This window comes from Phoca vitulina, unplaced genomic scaffold, assembly GCF_004348235.1.
Source record: "Phoca vitulina isolate PV1807 unplaced genomic scaffold, GSC_HSeal_1.0 scaffold25, whole genome shotgun sequence".
Classification (NCBI taxonomy): Eukaryota; Metazoa; Chordata; class Mammalia; order Carnivora; family Phocidae; genus Phoca; species Phoca vitulina.
This window is the reverse complement of record NW_022589728.1, coordinates 1066577-1074622: the sequence shown is the minus strand read 5'-3', so window position 1 is coordinate 1074622 and position 8046 is coordinate 1066577. Positions and strand designations below refer to the sequence as shown.

The following is an 8046-nucleotide window of genomic DNA, read 5'->3' as shown; positions in this document are numbered from 1 at the left end:
GATTCTCTCTACCTCTCCCTGTGCCCCTCCTCTCTTTCTCTCTCACTCTCTCTAAAATAAATAGATGAAAAGGTGGGTTTTTTTCAAGGTAGCAATACTTTTTATATAGCCATAGCCACTTGTCAAAAGACAAGGAATGTTAGTGCTGGTCGTGCCTTGGTCTTTTCAGCTTTATGATCGATCTTTAGTGATCTTCTGTAGAGTCATCTCCAACAACATAATGACCATATACTAAGACTACTGCAACATGACATTACCTTACAATATGGTGTTGCAAAGGTAGTACTGTAAAAAAAAAAAAAAAATCTTTTGGTGTGTCAGAAGTACAAGAAATGATATTCCAAAATCTCACATAGGTATTTGTCACCATCAATATATCTAGACCTTTGCAGACTCTTTGTATGTTTGGTCCCATTTATAAGTCAATTTAAGTATTAATAAAGTGACTCTGTAATGACAAGACTAGCTACATCACCAAAGAAAAGCATAGTGTATGTCCAGTTAAATTTTTTCTTTTATTTTTGAATAGGTAATATATTCCCAATGTTCATAACTGAACTACAAGAAACTATAGCAAAGTGTTACTTCCATCTATGTACCATCTGCCCCATCAACTCCCCAAGTAACCACATTTATTAGGCTTTTATATATTCTTCCAGAGTTTTTTTATGCATTCTAGCAAATTAGAATATAGATTTTTACTCTTCCCCAATGTTTTTTACACACAAGAAGTATAACTAAATACACTATTTAGACCTGGCTTTTTCTTCTTAGCAATACTTCTTAGAGATCTTTCCATGTAAGTACATTGAGAGGCTATCTCATTCTTTTTTTATAGTATTCCATTGTATGGATATATATAATTTATTTAATCAGTTCCTATTAATGTGTGTTTGGGTTGTTTCTAATTTTTTGCAATTATAAGCAATATACAATAACCCTGTATATAAATCATTTCATATCTCTGCAAGTATTTAGATTGAGAATTGTTTTGTGCAAACATTCACGGTGATACATTATGGCAAGTTAGACTGTAACAATTTTTGACAACTAATATTTGCTTGAGATCTCAGGACAAGCAGATAGTAAAATATTTTAAGGAAGAGGAAAGTGAGATTCTGAGAAGTTAAGGTGTCTTCTCAGGTTGTTCAGCAGTGCTAGAGCCCGATCACCACCTCTTGATTCTAATGTCTGAGCCTGTCAGTATGCAAGGCTGTTTCCATTTGTGTCCCATCACTCAGAAATCCTTTCCAGTCAAGACTGGAAGCCTCCTCAAGTCTAGTGATGCAAGGATTATGTCTTTAGACTCTAATTAGACAAGAAATCTTGGCAATATCTTCATGTTCCAAAGTTTGCACATTCTTTTCTTTTCAAATGCTCTCTTCCACAAAATTTTATTTCCTCTCTATTTTCAAACCTTCTGTTAAACTTGTTGCCTTGTAGAAACACTATGGGGAATGAGTGTGGAAAAGAAACATGTTTGGCTATATATTATTTGGTATTGTTTGAAATTTTAAACCAGATGTTTCCTTGTTCTTTTAAAAAAAATTTTTTTTAAAGATTTTATTTATTTATTTGAGAGAGAGAGAATGAGAGAGAGCACATGAGAGGGGGGAGGGTCAGAGGGAGAAGCAGACTCCCTGCCGAGCAGGGAGCCCGATGCGGGACTCGATCCTGGGACTCCAGGATCATGACCTGAGCCGAAGGCAGTTGCTTAACCAACTGAGCCACCCAGGCGCCCCAAAAAATATTTTTTTTTAATTTGCTTATTTGTCAGAAAGAGATAGAGCACAAGCAGGGGGAGCGGCGGGCAGAGGGAGAAGCAGGCTCCCCGCTGAGCAAGGAGCCCGATGCGGGAACTCGATCCCAGGACCCTGGGATCATGACCTGAGCCAAAGGCAGACGTTTAACTGACTAAGCCACCCAGGCATCCCAAAAAATAATTTTAATAGGCAAATAAAAGTGCTTCAAAAATCTTTTCTTTAAACTAATCACACATGGCCTTTTCCAAACTTCTTTCCACTATTTACCATGTATATACATGATGTTTGTTTGTTATTCAGTGGTATATGAAAAATCCTTTTTGGATCTTCCCTTTTGGCCCTCAATCTTTTGATTTCAAAAGTAGCTGTGTAGGGTGCCTGGGCGGCTCAGTTGGTTAAGCAATTGCCTTCAGCTCACGTCACGATCCCAGGGTCCTGGGATCAAGTCCCATATCGGGCCCCCCCTGCTCTGCGGGGATCCTGCTTCTCCCTCTCCCTCTGCTGCTCCTCCTGCTTGTGCTCTCTCTCTCTGTCAAATAAATAAATAAAATCTTTTAAAAAATGTAGCTGTGTAAAAGGGAAAAGTTTTAATATTAACTTAAAAAGCAAAGTACAAAAGTTCAGTACATAGTATGAACATAAATATTTCAAAACATTCAAGCATACATTAAGGAAATACATTTAAAAGTGGTTTTGTTTTGGGGTTTTTTTTGAGTAGGCTCCACACCCAAAGTGGGGCTTGAACTCATGACCCTGAGATCAAGAGTGGCATGCTCTACTGACTGAGCCAGCCAGGCACCCCTTAAAGTGTTTTTTTAAAGAGGTTTTTTTTTTTAAGATTTTAATTTATTTATTTGTCAGAGAGAGAGAAAGAGAGGGAGAGAGGGGGCAGGCAGGCAGAGAGAGAAGCAGACTCCCCACCGAGCAAGGAGCCCGATGTGGGGCTCCATCCCAGGATCCTGGGGTCATGACCTGAGCTGAAGGCAGCCACTTAACCAACTGAGCCACCCAGGTGTCCCTAAAGAGGTTATTTTTGATTAGTGGAACTACTGAGTGATTTTTTTTTATCTCTTTTTGCTTTCCTGTATTATCCAAATTTTATGTAGTATAGATATATATTAGTTTCCTAGAGCTGCCCTAACAAATCGCCACAAAGTTGGTGACTTAAAACAACAGAAATTTATCCCCCCACCCCCACTCCCGTTCTGGATTCTAGAAGTCCAAAATCAAGGTGCCTGCAAGGTGGGTTCCTTTTTGAGGTTCTGAGAGAGAATCTGTTCTATGCCTCTCTCCTAGCTTCTGGTCGCCAGCAGTTCTTGGCATACAGACACATCACTCCAATCTCTGCCTCTGTCATCTAATGGTATTCTCTCTTTGTTATCTCTGTGTCCAACTATCTCTCTTCTTATAAGGACACTAATGCTTGATTAAGGACCCACTCTAACCCAATATAACTGCGTATTAACTTGATTACCTCACAAAAAACTATTCCAAATAAGGTCACATGCACCAATACTGGGGGTTAGAACTTGAACATACCTTTTTAGGGGACAAAAACCAACCCACAGTGGCATGTATTCATTATTTTATTCTTTCTTTCTTTCTTTCTTTCTTCTTTCTTTCTTTCTTTCTTTTCTTTTCTTTTCTTCCTTCCTTCCTTCCTTCCTTCCTTCCTTCCTTCCTTCCTTCCTTTCAAAGATTTGTTTATTTCATTTATTTTGGAGAGAGATATAGCATGAGCAGGGGGATGGGCAGAGGGAGAGAGAGAATCTCAAGCAGACTCCCCACTGAGCATGGAGCCCAACACAGGGCTCGATCTCAGGGGTCCTGAGATCATGACCTGAGCTGAAACCAAGAGTTGGACACTTAACTGACTGAGCCACGCAGGCACCACTTATGATTTTTTTCTTAATACAAAAGTAAGAAGTTAATTGTACAAAGGTTAAAAATAAGTAAAATTGTATAAAGTATATCTGGAAGGATACATAAAAATATGATAACATTGCTCAGCTCCTAGGGAGGGAGCTGGAAGGACAAGAGTAGGCTAAACAGTTTCCGTTTTGTGTCATTTTATATCCTTAGTGTGTTACACTATGTACATGCATTTCCTTATTCAAAAATAATGTTTTGTTTTGTTTTGTTTTGTTTTTGTTATTATTATGTTATGTTAATCACCATACATTACATCCTTAGTTTTTGATGTAGTGTTCCATGATTCATTGTTTGCATATAACACCCAGTGCTCCATTCAGTATGTGCCCTCTTTAATACCCATCACCAGACTAACCCATCCCCCCACCCCCTCCCCTCTAGAACTCTCAGTTTGTTTCTCAGAGTCCATAATCTCATGATTTGTCTCCCCCTCCGATTTCCCCTCCTTCATTCTTCCCCTCCTGCTATCTTCTTTTTTTTTTAACATATAATGTATTATTTGTTTCAGAGGTACAGGTCTATGATTCAACAGTCTTACACAATTCACCGCGCTCACCATAGCACATACCCTCCCCAATGTCTATCACCCAGCCACCCCATCCCTCCCACCCCCCACCACTCCAGCAACCCTCAGTTTGTTTCCTGAGATTAAGAATTCCTCATATCAGTGAGGTCATATGATACATATCTTTCTCTGATTGACTTATTTTGCTCAGCATAATACCCTCCAGTCCCATCCACGTCGTTGCAAATGGCAAGATTTTGTTCCTTTTGATGGCTGCATAATATGTTTAAATATTTTTAAAGGGTGATCTAAATAAAGAGGAAAAAGTAAAATTACCTATAATTCTACCATCCAGAGACCACCCTGCTATTATTTTTAGATGCATCCTTTTGGTATTTTTCTCTGTGTGTATGTGCAGTTTCTACAAAGAGGAAATCATACTGTACATTTAGTTTTTAATTTTAAGATGCATAATTTTATTATGTGAAAATAAGTGTATTTGGGAGATCCTCTTCCTGAAGTGATGGTAGTGAAGAGCGATTACTTATTAAGCTCTTACTCTATACCAATACTTTATATACATCATCTCAGGTAAACTTTCCGATCTGCCCGTGGGCTAGGTGGGTACTGGCAGAGGACATCTCTTGTTCTCCTTCAAGCATCCATCTCCTTTCTGGTCACAGCATCCTGCTTTTCCTTTGGAGAAAAGCCTCTGCCCCACTCTCAGTCTGATTTGCAGGCAAGAACTCTTCCCACTCCACTGAGACCTAAGTGGGCAAGGAACTGAAGCTGGGGTATCTACATATTCCACCCACCAACAGTGAATGGGTGCAGAAGGTTCTTACTGCAAAAGGAAGTCTGTCTTTCGGGTTGGTGAGCTCTGTGGTAGACACCCAGCCTCCACCCCAGAGAACCTGCCTGAATAGAGGAGACCACAGAAAAGAGGGCTGAGCAATGGAGACAGAAGTCAACCATATCAGCAGGCCTCTGTACCTGGCCAAGATTGAAATCCATATGCCCATAAACATTCTAGTTATGCAAACTGTATATTTTCTTTTTTTCTTAAGCCAGTTTGTGCTAGGTTTTTTTCCCTTTGCTAACTAACTAATATAGTAGCATTACTTCTATTCTACACATGAGGTAACTGGGGCATGGAGGGGTAAAGTAATGTGCCCAAGATCATACAGCTTTCAGGTAATAAAGCCAGACTTGAACCTGGGCCTGTCTACCTGAAGGCCAATGTTTAAAGAAATATACTATATTGCAAACAAGCATACCTACCAATGCCTCTGTTCATAAGATACAAATAAGTCTTATTGCTCTTTTAAAAAGGCAATTTAAATGACTGGGTATAAATGAGCAGATTTTCTCACCTGTTCCATGCAGGTGACCTCAGTTAGACACATTGTCCCAGAGCAAATCAATCAATGAGACTACTTCTGTCCCCTGAAAATGCAGTAATACAAGTACACTTTCTAAATAAATGATCTAAACTAGAACACTACATCCTTCATAAAACTAAACAGAAGTTTTATGATATAGTGTTTTCTAGGTTTTACCAGCATGAAAGGAAGGAAGCCTGGAACTCTACTTAATAATGAAATTGAAGTGGATTGCCTTGAAGCCCAGTGAAGAAAGAGCAATAATGAGTGGATAAACCTTTTCCTTGTGCTAACTGGAAGTCACTATCAGTCATTTCTCAGTTTATCATGGAGCTATTCACCATTCTCCTCTGACAAAATACAGAAGCTTCCAAGAAAACTTACAACTAGATGACTGAAAGGAGCAGCAGTCACTGCTTCCTATAAAAATAATAATCTCATGGCCATATGAAAACTGGATGTGACGGGGTGAAGGGATGAAGGGCATCAGACTATGTCACCCCAAAGTATACCACTTGGGCAGAAGAATTATTTTGAGTGGAAGACTTTTGGGAATGAACACACACAGGAAGAGTTCTCTGCCCTCTCCTGACCTGCCTGAAAGCAGGGTAGAAATTTCCCTTTGTGTAGGTGTTTCCCTCCTCTGAACTTGAAAAAGAACCCTTGTCACTGGAGAGAGTCAACCCTGACATAAGTTTGTATAAACAAACCTTACTAAAATAACCCCAATTTTCCATTAGTTTCCCCCACATATTTCCTAGTCACTTTCCTACAATTTACCATCCTTTGTAAGCCAAACCCTCTTTCCTTAGTTAAAAAGAGTATGTAAGGGGCACCTGGCTGGCTCAGATGGTTAAGTGTCTACCTTCGGCTCAGGTCATGATCCCAGGGTCCTGGGATCGAGCCCCACATCGGGCTCCCAGCTTGGCCGGGAGCCTGCTTCTCCCTCTCCCTCTGCCTCCCCCCCACCCCATGCTCTCTGTCTCTGTATCTCTGTGTCTCAAATGAATAAATAAAATCTTTTTAAAAAATAGTATGTAAGTCCTGTATCTAATCACTTCTTTGAGTTTCATTTTTTTCCTATAAATCCTATGTGCATAAATGTTAAAAATATGTGCCATTGCGGTACGACAGCGCCTAATGGGGGGGTGCGTGTGAGGTCATCGCGCGGGCGGGGGGGGCGGGGTTGGGCGGTTTGAACTAGGCGAAGACAGAACCGAAGCCGGGCAGAGGCTGTGGACGCGGTCCCACCGAGAGCCGAAGATGGCAATGAACGTATATTCAACGTCAGTCACCAGTGATAACCTAAGTCGACATGACATGCTGGCCTGGATCAATGAGTCTCTGCAGCTGAATCTGACCAAGATCGAACAGTTGTGCTCAGGGGCTGCCTACTGTCAGTTTATGGACATGCTGTTCCCTGGCTCCATTGCGTTGAAGAAAGTGAAATTCCAGGCTAAGCTAGAACATGAATACATCCAGAACTTCAAAATACTACAAGCAGGTTTTAAGAGAATGGGTTGACAAAATAATTCCTGTGGACAAATTAGTAAAAGGAAAGTTTCAGGACAATTTTGAATTTGTTCAGTGGTTCAAGAAGTTTTTTGATGCAAACTATGATGGAAAAGACTATGACCCCGTAGCTGCCGGACAAGGTCAAGAAACTGCAGTGGCTCCCTCCCTTGTTGCTCCAGCTCTGAACAAACCGAAGAAACCTCTCAGCTCTAGCAGCGCAGCTCCACAGAGGCCCATTGCAACACACAGAACTACTGCAACCCCTAAGGCTGGCCCGGATGTGGTGCGAAACAATCCTGGTGTGGGCAACGGGGATGACGAAGCAGCTGAATTGATGCAGCAGGTCAACGTACTGAAACTTACCATCGAAGACTTGGAGAAAGAAAGAGATTTCTACTTTGGAAAGCTAAGGAACATTGAATTGATTTGCCAGGAGAACAAGGGGGAAAACGACCCGGTATTGCAGAGGATCGTGGACATTCTGTATGGCACAGATGAAGGCTTTGTGATACCGGATAAAGGGGGCCCACAGGAGGAACAAGAAGAGTATTAACGGCCTGGGCCAGCAGAGCAACATCCGAATTCTTCACTCCAAATCATGTGCTTAACTGTAAAATACCCCCTTTTGTTATTCTTAGAGGACTCACTGGTTTCTTTTCATGAGCAAACAGTACCTCTTCTTAAAGTGCACTTTGCAGAAGTTTCACCCCTTTTCCAATGAGTTTGAGTTAGGAGCTTTTACCCTGTAGCAGAGCAGTGTTAACATCTAGTTGGGTCACCTAGGGAAAAAAGAGGCTGACCATGGGGCTCACTGTGTGGACGCTGATAACACTGATTGCTGGAGAAGGTGTTTTTATGTGATACCTGAGGTGGGAAACCTCAGTAGAGAAATGTAAAGACTGATTTGAATTTTAAGCTAATGTGAAATCTTGGCAGAGAACGTTTTAAT

At 40.9% G+C, this 8046-nt stretch overlaps 1 pseudogene; it reads left to right on the top strand.

Moving 5' to 3' along the window:
* Positions 1-6845: 6845 nt before the first annotated feature.
* Positions 6846-7650, top strand: LOC116643194 (annotated as a pseudogene).
* The last annotated feature ends 396 nt before the right edge of the window (positions 7651-8046 follow it).